The 14672-nt window shown below is 40.3% G+C and overlaps 1 long non-coding RNA gene across 1 annotated transcript; it reads left to right on the top strand.

The window, feature by feature from the left end:
- The first annotated feature begins 3413 nt into the window (after positions 1 to 3413).
- LOC132230446 (uncharacterized) lies at positions 3414 to 10555 on the top strand. Its single transcript, XR_009451872.1, has 3 exons — positions 3414 to 3800; positions 3998 to 4184; positions 9507 to 10555. It is a non-coding gene; the product is annotated as an uncharacterized LOC132230446 (long non-coding RNA).
- Positions 10556 to 14672: the final 4117 nt, after the last annotated feature.

Here is a 14672-nt window from a genome sequence, read left to right as displayed (position 1 = left end):
ATAAACAAATGGAACTACATAAAAATAAAAAAGTTCTGCACATCGAAAGAAACCATCAACAAAACAACAAGAAAGCTTACTGCATGGGAGAACATATTTGCCAATGTTATCTCCGATAAGGATTTAATCTCCAAAACTTATAAGGAACTCATACAACTTAAAAAGGGAAGATAAACAATCCAATCAAAAAATGGGCAAAGGACGTAAATAGACACTTTTCACAAGACGACACAGAAGGCCAAGAGACATATGAAAACATGCTCAAAGTCCCTAATTATCCGAGAGATGCAAATCAAAACAACAATGAGGTACCATCTCACACCTGTCAGAGTGGCTATCATCAACAAATCAACAAATGACAAGTGCTGGAGAGGATGTGGAGAAAAGGGAACCCTCATGCACTGCTGGTGGGAATGCAGACTGGTGCAGCCACTATGGAGAACAGTATGGAATTTCCTCAAAAAACTAAAAATGGAACTCCCATCTGATCCAGTAATCCCACTTCTAGGAATATATCCCAAGAAACTAGAAACACCAATCAGAAAGTATATATGTACCCCTATGTTCATAGCAGCACAATTTACTATAGAAAAATATGTTTCATTGATTTTTTTACAGAGAGGAAGGGAGAAGGATAGAGAGTTAGAAACATCGATGAGAGAGAATCATCGATCAGCTGCCTCCTGCACACTCCCCACTGGGAATGTGCCCGCAGCCAAGGTACATGCCCATGACCAGAATCGAACCTGGGACCCTTGAGTCCGCAGGCCAATGCTCTATCCACTGAGCCAAACCTGTTAGGGCAGCACAATTTACTATAGGTAAGAATTGGAAACAGCCTAAGTGCCCATCAGCAGATGAGTGGATTAAAAAACTGTGGTACATCTACACAATGGAATACTATGCTGCTGTAAAAAGAAAGGAACTCCTACCATTTGCAACAGCATGGATGGAGCTGGAGAGCATTATGCTAAGTGAAATAAGCCAGTCAGAGAAAGGTAAATATCACTTGCTCTCATTCATTTGTGGAATATAATGAACAACATAAACTAATGAACAAAAACAGATCCAGAGGCAGAAAAACATCGATCAGACGCTCAAACCTCAGAGGGAAGGTATGGAAGGGTGGGGGTATAGGGGAGAGGTCACCAGAGGAATTGTATGCATGAATATGAACATAACCAATGGACACAGACTCGGGGGGGGAGGGGGGATGAGGGCATGTGCTGGGAGTGGGGGCGGCTGAGGAGAGGTCAATTGAGGGGAGGAAGGAGATTTATGTATGACTTTAAACAATAAATAATATAAATTTTTTAAAAAATATAAAATCAAATAAGTAAAGAATTATGTAATCTTTCATTAAAATTGCAGAATAATCAAACATTTATGATTTATTTTTATATTTCTTTGAAAAACTACATACTTCCTAGACCTTGTATTAAAAAGTCTGAGAAGTAACAGCAACCCATTTAGCCATGGACATCCAAAAGTGCACAGATGTGGTCAAAATGCCATTGCGCTGAAAGCAATGACGACTCCTTTGAGAAACAGTTGATTTTATATCTGGGGCCGTAAATGAGACTGTTCCAATTAACACTGGAACTCTTATAGTGTCCAAAAGCAAGGAAGCCATCAAAACATTTGTGGTTGTCAAATGAACATAGAAGCCAAAGATACACAATTTGAGCTTTGAAATGAATAGTTACTGTAATTATGTAAAAGTGTAAATAGAGATGCCAATAGCATTAATGGATAACTAGAAGCAATAAAAGATTCAATATAGTAGCAATATATAAAGTTACATATAAAAATCAATACCTTCATGTATTTAAGCAGTAGCAATTAAAGGGAAAAATAGAAGAGATGGCACCATTTACATTGCCAACAAAAATGAAATATAGCCTAGTAATACATTTAACAAGAAATGTGCAAAACTTATATGAAAAAAAAACTTTAACGCTTTTCTGAAAGACATAAAACTGGAACTTGAATAAAAGGGAAAATAGCATTGTTCTTCAGTAGAATAATACAAAATCATAAATTGATGGCAATATTTTAAAGTATTTTTATGGAGCTAGATTCTATAGTTTATACAACTAAATGAATAAGCAAGAATATCCAAGAAACAGGAAAAATTAAACAAACAAACAAAAAAAAAACAGCAATGAGGCAGGTCTATCAATAATAGATGTTGGAATATATTATACATTTCTATAATTAAAACAGTGTAATATTAGCACATGAGTAGACAATCAGATCAAGGGGGTAAGAAAATACAGATATAACTCAAGTACAATGTGGAAATTTATGTATGTGATAAAAGTGGTATCTCAAGACACTGGGAGAAAATTTGACTTTTTAAAATTTAATGTTAAAACAGCTAAATAGTCCTTTGAAAATAGATAAAATTGAACGTAACATCACCTAGATAAGACTCAAGCTCAAAAAAGCCCCAACATGTTCAACATTAATCTTGTGTTGAGAACCAATCCGAGTATCCAAATTGAAGTATATTCTGGAAAAACCACTGGCCTGAACTAAAAAAATGTCAATACCAGAAAAACACACACACACACACACACACACACACACACACACACACACACACGGATAGGAAAGTATTATAAATTGAAGGAAACTTAAAGAGACTTGAAAACTAGTCAATGCAATATGTGATCCTTGTTACAGCCCAGATTTAAATCTAAACAATAGGGTAAGCGAGGATTTGGGAGGGAGGGGGCAGCGGTGGAGGGGTCAGTTGGGGAAATTGGAATATAGACTGCATGCACTAATTGAACGGTGTTTAGTGCATTCCTGCTTCCTGTGGCTGGAGAGCCTAATGCTGCATGTATTTCCTAAGGACACTGGCTTGTGAGCCTACAGGACCATGGTCCTCAAAGGGGCGATGTTGCCCACCCTCCCACTGCAACTTCTGGCAGTGACTGGAAACATTTTTGGTTGTCACGAGGGAGGGAGGGCTGCTCCTGGCAGGGTTGCCGGGAGCGCCACTGCACATTGCACAATGCCGACGACAGTCCCCCGCCCCCCACAGCAAAGACTCATCCTGCCCAAAGCGTTAATAGCGCCCAGACGGAGAAGCCCTGATTCGGGAGAACCCCTATCTTAGGGGGCAGGTACCGGGACATCAGACCGCATTAAATGAAATTGTCTTTTGCGCATATGAAACGTTAGAAACGGTTAAAGGTGAAGGGCTGCGAAGTTCACAACACAACTAACTCAAATTCTTCGGCAGAGACACGGTCCATGTCCTTCCGCCCTGGCTTCCTCCAGCCTGGACTCCGGGAGGGTGGGGTGGGGGGACCACGCCTCCCCAGCGGGGCTGACCACGGGGCCTGCGCGGTGGGAGCGCGCTGCGGGGCAGGCCACTGCGCATGCGCCCCGCGGCCGCGCCCACGCGGCGCTCCTTCAAAAGTTACCCACGCGCCGGCGGGCGGCGCAGAGCAGCGCGGCGGCCGCCAGAGGAAAGAGAAAACGGAACTCCCGGGGCGGGGAGTGGGGGCTTCTCCGGAACGACAGCCATGCTTTCCCCAGTGAAGCCGGAAACCTTCTTTGCGACCCGCCCAGGGCGGCAGGGGGCGTCGCCCATCCTTTCGGAGCCCCGGGCAGAGGAGCCAGTCGCGGGTGGGCGCGCGCTGCCCACCCCCTGCCAGGCTGGACCTGCAGAGGAGATGCCGACCCCCCGTGTCTGAGGAGCCGGCGGTGCTGCGCCCCGCGATCCCGCTGCCAGTAGCGCCCTGGCACTCACCCCGCCCTGGCTTCCCGCCAGCGAGAGCTCGCAGGTACCGTTTCAAATACCGTAACATTTCCCATTCTGAGTCTCTTCATCAAAGAGTGGGCTAACTTTCTGTGTAACGAGCCAGTTGGCAAATGTTTTAGGATTTGCAGGCCAGGACCTGTTTCTGTCGCGTATTTTGCCTTTTTTTTTTCAACAACCTTATAAAATGTAAACGCAACTCTTAGCTCCTTTCAAAAACAGGGGGATGACAGGGACGAGACTCTGATCATTCACTTCACCCAGCTCTGTGGTTGGAGCTTGGATCTCAGCCACCGTGTGCAGTAAGGAATAGGTTCCAGGAGGACTGCTACCCGCCTGCCCAGGTGTAGTTCACACCTCTCGGTCCATTCACCTGCTCCTGGGCTCCTCCTTCCTGCTGGGTGCGCGGGTGAGTCCCAGGCGGTCATCCCGGCCACCACCGGGAACCCCAGACCAGCAGCCACACCCGCCTCTACTCTAAAATGACAGTCTCTTCCTACCTGGGAGCAAAAGCCAAAGTACATACATTGTGATTAAATTAGCATAAAAGCAGGAGAGGGGTATTGCAAACAAATGTATTTAAACATTTTTTTTCTAGTGATAAATGTACTATATGTTCACTATGGTAATTTGGAAAACACTGAAGAATATATAGAAGGAAATAAAAATTCTCTCTAATCCCAACCCCCCACCACACACACACACACACACACACACACTATTTAAATGTTTATATATTTTTAGTCCATTTATTTCAATGCCTATTAATAGGACAACTTATTGAATAACTGGATTTTTAAAAATATTTCTTTTTTTAAAAAAAATATATTTTATTGATTTTTTACAAAAGGGAGAGAGACAGAGAGTCAGAAACATCGATGAGAGAGAAACACCGATCAGCTGCCTCCTGCACATCTCCTACTGGAGATGTGCCCGCAACCCAGGTACATGCCCTTGACCGGAATCAAACCTGGGACCTTTCAGTCCGCAGACTGATGCTCTATCCACTGAGCCAAACCGGTTTCGGCTAAAAATATTTCTTGATAAACTTCTATTGAAGTTTATTGCCACAGTCAATTTTAGAACAAAACACAGAAAAGTGGGCGAACTATAAATATATACTTCAGTAAACTTTCAAAGACTATCACAAATATACCCTTGCCACCACCGTGGAGATCAAGAAACGGCCATTCCCAGCTCCCTATATCTTTGCCCAGTCAGGGACAACTTTCCAAGTACAACCATTGTCTTACGCCCAAATGCATAGATTAGTGTTGTCTGTTCTTTAATTTCACATGAAATGAATTCTTTTATACATATGATATAGTATTTGGTTTCTTTCACTTCATATTACATTTGAGTTTCTTCCACTTTTGTTCCTGTAACAGACCTTTTTAAAATGTTTATTTTATGTTGTATGACATCCAATTATATGAATATGCCACAACTTATTTTTCCTTTATACTTTTTTTTTATTAATTTCAACCTAATTGATATATAGGTCACATACCATACAACTCATTTATTTAAATTGTACAGTTCGTTGGTGTTTTTAGTATGGTCACAGACAGATGCGACCATTGCCACAGTCAATTTTAGAACGTTTTCCTCATCTCAGAAGAACTCCATACTTCTTTAAGTTATCACACCCACACTCCCCATTCTCTCTAGCCCTAAGCAAGTACTGATCTACTTTCTGTTTCTATATATTTGTCTATTCCTGACATTTCATAAAATGGAATCATATAATATAGGGTCTCTTGTGACTGGTCCCTTACACTGATATCAGGTGTTCAATTCATTTTATTTCCAGGTGTGAGATAATTATTGATAATACTACTCTGTATGACATGTATCAATGGAAACAAATGTCCCACATAGAGATACATAACTCTGTTGGGATATATACCTTAAAAGTGGAATAGCTGGGACATAGGTTATGCTTATAGTTAGCTATAGTTGATAGTGCCAAACAGGTTTTCAGATTAATACACCCATCAGCAGTGTATAATGAGTTCTCATTGCTCCATACCCTCCCCAACATTTAGTGATTTTGTGTTTCCAATTTACATTTCTTTGACGAATGAAAAAGAGCAACGTCTTTTCATGTGATTATTAGTCTTTTAGAAATCCGCTTTAGTAAAATATCTGTTGGGTCTTTACCCCATTTTTCTATTGGGTTGTTTTGTCTTTTTTACCTCATTTGTGTATTCTACATGTGAGTCCATTTTCATTTATGAGAGATGGAAAAAAAATCACCTTTCCCTAATCTGTGGCTTGTATTTTAACTATTTCATTGTCAAATTTTAATGTAAATTCTTTTTTTAAATATATTTTATTGATTTTTTTTTTTTTTTTTTTACAGAGAGGAAGGGAGAGGGATAGAGAGTTAGAAACATCCATGAGACAGAAACATTGATCAGCTGCCTCCTGCATACCCCCTACTGGGGATGTGCCTACAACCAAGGTACATGCCCTTGACCAGAATTGAACCTGGGACCCTTCAGTCCCCAGGCCGACACTCTATCCAGTTAGCCAAACCAGCCAGGGCAATGAATGTAAATTCTTAATGTTTAAAGACATACTGTTCTCTTTGAACATTTAGATCTGCTAACCATATGAATTGGCTTTAGAGTATAATATCAAGTAAGGTTTAAATTTTTTTAAATTATGACACAGGTTCTTTTCTTGAAAAGACCATCCTTTCCCCACTGCTCTGCGATGTCACCTTTGTCATAAATCAATAGAAACAATAAATCAGTACAGATGTTGGAATTAGTAAACAAGGACTTTAAACTTAAACATGACAGATATATTAAAGAATCTTGCTAAAGAGGATATAAAAGATGGATAAAGAATTTCAAGAGAAATAACGGATATTATTTTTAAAAATATGTTTTTATTGATTTTACAAAGGAGGGGGAAGGGAGAGATAAAAACATTGATGAGAGAGAAACATTGATCAGCTGCCTCCTGTATATCCCCCAGTGGGGATTGAGCCTGTAGCCCAGGCATGTGTCCTGCCCAGGAATCCAGCTGATAACCTCCTGTTGCATGGATGGAGACTCAACCACTGAGCCACATGCGGTGGCAGATAATTTTTTTTTTTAAGAACAAAATGGAAGTCCTAGAGCTGGATGATACAATATCTGAACTTATTTGATTGGATTATCAGTAGGTTGGACACAAAAGTAGAAAGGATCATCAATCTAAAGACAGGTCACTAGAAATTATGCAAATATAAATACACAGAGGAAAAAACATATTTTTTAAAATAAAACATCGATGACTCATAGAATAGTATCAAGTGATCTAACAGACATAAAATTGGATTCCCAAAAGGCAAAAAGACTGAGTATGGGGCAAAAAAATATTTGAAAAAATATTCTTAAATGCCCTAACCGGTTTTGCTCAGTGGATAGAGCATCTGCCTGTGGACTGAAGGGTCCCAGGTTCGATTCCAGTCAAGGGCATGTACCTTGGTTGCGGGCACATCCCCAGTAGGGGGTGTGCAGGATGCAGCTGATGGATGTTTCTGGCTCTCTATCCCTCTCCCTTCCTCTCTGTAAAAAATCAATAAAATATGTTTAAAAAAATATTCACAAAAGCTTTCCAAATTTGATCAAATATATTTTATCCAAGATGTCTACTTGTTTTCAATGGAGAGTTGGTCCCAATAACCTAACTTACCATGAATGAAATTTAGATGTTAGCATAAATAATTATAAAATTTTACATCTACATGAATGAGCAGTAGGTTACTTTACAGTTGCACAAAATGTAGAAAAATACTTTGTTGGGAGCATTACTGTACTTTTAACATGCATATTGCCTATCTACTAAAGGCCAGTAGTATCAACCAATCATAATATTAGCAGATGTTTTTCAAAATACTCCCTCGGTGTGTAGTATACCCTGCATCCATTGTGAACCCCTCTCTCACATGACCTGTCACTGCCTCCTTTCTCCAACCCCTTTCTAACCTCAGCTTCCAATGCTCACATCTCTCAGACAACACTGGTCTCTTTCTATCTCAGAGCTGTTAGAATTCCTTTTTCATTTTTGCAAGTGTTCCTCCCCCAAATACTCATGTGACTGACCCTTTTCTCCTCCTGAGGTTGTTGTTCAAATGTCATTTTCTCAGATCTCTAGATTAAATGAAATAAAACAAAAAAACTTGTACACTCTTTCCCCATCCCTAGTTTATTTTTTTATTTAGATACTAGAGGTCCAGTGCACAAAATTCGTGCACTGGGGGTGCGGGGGTGGGGGGAGCTCAGCCTGGCCTGTGCCCTCTCACAATCTGGGACCCCTCGGGTATGGTCGCTAGGCCTGGCTGGCAATCAGGAACTATCAGGGCTTTCATTCTCCTGGCTGCCAGCAGCTTGCCCCGCCCCTGCCGCTGCCAGTGCTTGCCATCGATGCAGCGCTGCCCGCCCCCCCGCCCCCCACCAGTTGCCTCCCTCTTCGAACGACCCTCTGTGGACGACAGGCGTGGGTGCAATCTCTGTCCAGCTCCGCACATCCTCCACAGTGTCACTGGCTGGTGTCCTGGGCCTCCTTCTTTGGGGTGATTGATTGCAGGGCTCCCCGATGGATCACCCAGCAAAGGGAGGTCTTACCCATCAGGGCTCTGTGATTGAATGCCATGCAGAGGGTGGCTTGAGCCTCCCTCTTTGGAGCGATCAATTGCAGAGTCTCCCCATTGATCACCCCGCAGAGGGTGGCTGGGGCCTCCCTCTTTGGGACGATCCTGTGGCAATGCCAGGGCCCCCCAACCAATCGTATTGCACCCACCTTGGCTGGCCTGGTGCCAGTGCATGTCATAGTGTGGTTGTCCAGACAGTTGTTCTGCTGTTCAGTCATTCAGTCATTCAGTCGATTTGCATATTACGCTTTTATTATTATAGATAATTGACATACATTATATTAGTTTCAGTTATAAACATGATTCTATATTTGAATATATAGAGAAATGATCATCACACAGTTATAAAATGTTTTTACTTGTAATGAGAAATTTTAAGATCTACTCTCTGCAACTTTCAAATATACAATATAGTACTGTTAACTCTAGTCACCATGCTGTACATTATATCTCTAGGGATTTTTTATTTTATAAATGAAGTTTGTACTTTTGACCACCTTCACCCATTTATTTTTATCTATACCTTTTTTTTGAAATGCTATGTATTTTAGTTATTTAATTTATTTATTGTTTCACTTTCCACACCAATATAAGTTCTGGTGAGAAGGGAGGGGAATTTACCAATTTTGTTCTCTGCTGTTTCTTCAATATCTTGAATTTGTAAAAATTTCTAATTGTTAACATTTTTCTCAGGGCTGGCATGTGGACAACCTTAATTTATTGCTAATAACCCCTATATCTTTTGAGGTATTTCTTCAGTTTTTCATGAATAAAAAAGCCCTGATTGTATTCTAGTAATTTTTACATTTTTAAGGTATGCTTGAGTTTCTCAGCAAAAAAGGATTATTATAGTAATAAAAGCTCTAGGCTTTTACCAAGGGGAATAAGAAATGTGATAAGTTTTTTTCCAAAGCAACAAAAAGTTTTTTCTGATTAAATACACTGAGGGCTTCTCCTTATCAGACTGGAATATCTAACCAAATTGCTGAGGGCCCCCTCACAAAGAGAAACCCCTTAAAGTATCATCACAGAGAAGTCTGCCTATTCAATTAGAAGGTAATTTCTACCACTGTTTTTCTTTAGGTCGTCCAGCTTCAGAATGGATGGTGACCTTCCAAAAAAGGAAAAAGATGGAAAATCATCAAAATTATCATAAACTACTGCCAACGGAATGTTTCTTTGTAGCATGTGTGGAGTGGAGGGAAATGATATTCCTGCATTATATAATCTACCAACAACCTACTTACCTACAGTCTTCTTAATCTACGTTATTCTTGAAAGCAGAGCCTGAGACAGAGGCAGACATATTCTATTTGGGAATGTAATCCCAGGGAGCAAGAATGAGAGAGGAGTGAGAGGGGGAAGGAGAGAGAAAATTCAAGCAAAATAAGGTAGTGTTATCAAGTGTCCACCACTATTAACAGTTTCTTAGTGAAGAACCTTCTCAAGATTCTTACTAAATTTTGTGTTGGAACTGTCTGCCTGAGGGTTGACAAGGAGAAGCATTTATCTCTCCGCACCCATCTCCTGCATGTTGAGAACTGCTCCCATTGGTGTTAATTCCCCAAGCCCTGTGGTTGCAAAGCTGGGAGAACCTCACAGGTTCTCACAATGAGCATCACTCATTGCCACATCAGAGAAGCCTTGAGACAGGAAGTCAGATCCTTGGTCCAAGCTTGAGCGAGGCACTGTCAGCACAGAATAGGGGGAAACCTGCCCAGACTGTTCACCAGAGTGGTAGCTGGAATTGGAGGTTGAAGGGATGTGAGATAGTGCACAGAAGATACCGTATAAGCCTACAGATTGTGCTTTTAGCTGTGTCCAAATCTATTTTCTCTTTTCTATAATCAAAATGTCAGTGCCCAGAACAAGGCTGGCAGAAGGGTTAAATGAAAAGGTTAAATGTGTTAGAATATATACATTAATAACAGTTTTAACCTTGAGGGATTTTTGTAAGAAATAGAACACAAACATGCAAAATACAACATGAGAACTTGGAAAATAAAAAATTATAATATTGTACTTGAAAATTAGACTATTGAATAGAGATACTAGATATCTTCTAAACTCATGTGATCTCAGAAAACAATCATGACTTGTTTGGAGAAATAAAATGAACCTTTTGTTGTATCTCCATGGGTTTTATAAATCAATGTCATTAACTTTTCCTAAGATAGTGTTGTCTACTGTCACATAGCATTAATGATATAGAGCTTACAACCAATGAAAGAAAATCGGTAGAAACACAAGAAGGAAAAATATTGGGATAATTTCCATCACATAAAGGGTTGGCATTAATATTGGTTGGAATAGGGAGAAATTGCATGCTTTAATTCAAGCTTCCTCTATGAGGTTCCACCTTACCAAAAATAGTTTTTCTGTGCCTACACTCTTGTAATATCCTCATTATCCCTTCTTATTTGATCTGGAATTGCCATCAAAAGGATAAAACCTTTGAGTTATTCAATTCAGTATGTGTTGAGCTACCATTTGTTATGTATAGGCACTATACATTTGAATAAGATCCTAATATATTAAAACCCTGGGTCCATAACGACCGGAGGCTCGACCAACCGCAAGTCAGTCCTGCGGTCGGCGCTGGGTTGCTGTGGCGACCTTCACAGCCACTGCCACATGCTGTGGTATAAAACACAGTGTGCAAGTGATCAGAAGTGCAGGCACCACCTCCTTTCCCACCCCCCCCCCACTTCCATCAGTCCCACCGGCCCTGAGGCGCCCTCCCGGAGCTGTTTCCGGGCAGGGCGAGGCCTGAGGGAGGAACCTGCCCTCAGAGCACCTGGAGCACCCAGAGGCAGATTATAAGAGAAATTATGAATTTGAATGTTGCATTTGGTGGGAAAGTTCTTCTCAGAGGGGATTTTTGAGAATGTCTCAGTGTTGTGCCACATGCTATGGGATCGGCCATAGTACAAACGAGTGTAAAGTACTGTAATGTTGGGGATGTTTCAGAAAGTTGTCTCTTAAAACAAATATAAGATCAGAGGATTCTGCTTATAGTGAATGATTAGTAAAACTTGGAGATGGCAAACTGGATAGCAGTTTTTATTTAGGAATGGATATTATTGAAATCCCCCATGAAATGATTTATAATGGATTTATTACTGAAGCTACCTTTGGAAATAGTATATCTATAGATAATATTAAAAATATATCTAAATGTGTGATGCTTTGTCCAAAAAATGAGCATGTTCAAAAATTAAATGAAGAAATTTTGGATATACTTGATGGAGATTTTCACACTTATTTGAGTGATGATTCCATTGATTCTGGCCAAGGCTGAAAAGAAAACTTTTCCCATCAAATTTCTTAATAGTATTACTCCTTCAGGAATGCTGTGTCATAAATTAAAATTGAAAGGTGGTGCAATCATCATGCTACTGAGAAATCTTAATAGTAAATGGGGTCTTTGTAATGGTACCAGATTTATTATCAAAAGATTATGACCTAACATTATCGAAGCTGAAATATTAACAGGATCTACAGAAGGAGAGCTTCTAAGAATTGATTTATCCCCATCTAACACTGGGCTCCCATTTAAAGTAATTTGAAGACAGTTTCCCATGATGCCAGCATTTGCAATGATTATTAAAAAATCACAAGGACAAACTCTAGGCAGAGTAGGAATATTTCTACCTGAACCTGTTTTTGCATATGGTCAGTTATACGTTGCTTCTCTCAAGTTCGAAGAGCATGTGATGCTACAGTTGTAAATACTTTGTCACAAAGGAAATTAGTCAAGCACTCTGAAAGTGTTTTCACTCTTAATGTGGTATACAGGGAGATATTAGAATAAGTTTAATCAATTTATCACTCATTGTATCAGTGCTGTTTTTATATCATGTCTTTGTTGTTATATCATGTTGTGATTATTAACAAATTTATATATTATTTTCATATACATTTTACTAATTTTATTTCATCTCTGACACTTCTATTATAGAGAAAGGGCAAATAGCAATATTAAAATATTTCCTCTAATTAATTCCCTTTTAATGTGCATGAATTTTGTGCACCAGGCCACTAGTATAAATATGAAACATTATATCCAAAAATTTTAGAATACATATTATTTTAAGGTTCACCATTCAACATTTACCAAAACTGACCATTCAATTGATCACAAATTTCCAAAGATTAAAATAATATGGAGTATGAATTAAGCCTGAAATCAATTACATAAAGATAAAAACAATTTTCCAAATTCTTATAATTTAAGGAACACACTCTGAACAGTCCATGAGGCAAGCTAAATAACAGTAGACTTTAGAAAATATTTTGAGATAAATTCTAATGGAAATACAACATATCAAAACACAGGATATTGTGAAAGCAAATATTTATGGGAAATTTATAGCTCCAAATATATTAAAAATTTCACAGAAAGATTGGCTATTAATATTCCCAGAAACCAGGGGGAAGGGGGAATGGTGAAGCAGCCTTTCAAACATTGGACAACTGGCAGCAAAGGAGAGATGACTGAGGGAGGGAAACAAGGTGACCCTTCAATTGCCCTGCCTGCCTAGATTTAAGCGCTGGATGACATTGCAGGAATAGAAGCTGAAGCAGAGCAGTCTTTCTGAGGTAGGGAGACCAAGACAAGTTGAGTAAAACTGAGATGGCTTGAATTTTCAGGGCAGAGTATCAGTGAAGAAGAAGGTGTGTAGATTAAAAAAAAAAAAGTCCAGAAATCAGCATACAGATCCCTTTATGTTTATTGTTGAACACTAAGCTTAACAATGCCCAACACTAGCACAAGAATGGGAAACATTTAACTTCCATCCAGCCATAGTGGAGAGCCCTCACTCAGAACTCCTGACATTCATTGGGATCTCAGGAAGGTTACACCTTGTGTAAGTAGGGTTAAGCTAGCCTGATGGTGAAATCTACACTAGACATGACCAAAAAAAAACAACAACAAAAAAAACACAAAAACCTACAAACCAACCCCAGCAGTATGAAGTTGATTCACAACTATCTGTCAGAACAAAGTCCCCATTGGTCAGAACAAAGTCCAAATGTGTTATTTCAGGTCCTCCAAGACGCACATGCAAAAATAGATTTACAAGAGATCTATTTGAGGAAATGCCTGTGAGAGTTGAAATAGGAAGCCAGAGGAGGAAGTCTTCAGACAGATGTATGTCTAACCCCTTTGGAAGAAAGAAGAAGTTGGAAGTAGCCAGAATCTCAGACTGCAACACAATTCCAAGAAAGTTAAGGGACAGGCTGATGAAAAACTCCCAAGCCAAAGTTGCCCCTTAAAGGAGTCCCCTTGCACACACAAATGGGCCTGCATCCGTGTACCTGCTCTGCTAATTATTCTGATGGAAAAGCCTCATGGGAACTGTAACCTTGGCATGAAAATACTAGTGTTTTCAGAGGGCAGCAGACAGGGCTCTCAGCCAATTGAGCTTCCCTCAGCAGAAGACCTGGGTGGTGCACTTGCAAGGCTGCCATAGCCCATCATTCTACTGAGCACTATTCAGGGAGATAGGCCTCCATGATTCCTATAACAGGCCCATTTTCTTGAGCATAAACTTACCATAGGGACGTTGGTTAGTAGGATGAACTACATCCATTGTCACTGATCTCAGGACTGCAAGTGGTTCTCATCCTCTTCCTCCTCCACTATCCCACTTACCAATCACCTCAGGAGTTCTTGGTGGTTTACCTGGTCATGTGATGCAAACTTTCATTTCTCAGGGGTCTGAAACCTTAGTAACCACACCCTTCTTGGACTGAGTTTGCCATGTGCATCTGATCAGTTATAGTGGGAAAAGGAGCAACAGGAGGAACCAAGTGGCTCACCAGAGATCCACACATACCCCTCCCTGTCCCACTGTGGAGGAGCCCAACCTCCTGCTCATGGTGGTCAATTACTCTGTGGATATGGTGACTCCTCATTTGCACATCCCTGGGCACAAGGAGTACAAAGTGCTCTAGTGGCAACCACTTCTTGTGGTTCAGTGAGACCCGCTACAGCCCCTGGGAAGAGTATGCCCCCTGTGGGAACCAAGACCTCTAAGTTTACAGAGGGCAGAGTGGCAAGAAAGCACAAATGCTTCCAATAAAGTCACTGGGAGTGTTGTAAATGAAGCCACTCCTTTTGCCACTGTATTTGACTCTCATAATCCTTTTGTACTAGAAAGTTCCCAATTTAATGAATCCACTGTATTCATAATATTGCCCCAAAGCTCATACTTTAACTGCCTTTAGAAGACCGTCGTAGCA

The sequence above is a fragment of the Myotis daubentonii genome, chromosome 3, assembly GCF_963259705.1.
Source record: "Myotis daubentonii chromosome 3, mMyoDau2.1, whole genome shotgun sequence".
In the NCBI taxonomy this organism is placed as follows: domain Eukaryota; kingdom Metazoa; phylum Chordata; class Mammalia; order Chiroptera; family Vespertilionidae; genus Myotis; species Myotis daubentonii.
This window is presented reverse-complemented; position numbering and strand designations above follow the sequence as displayed.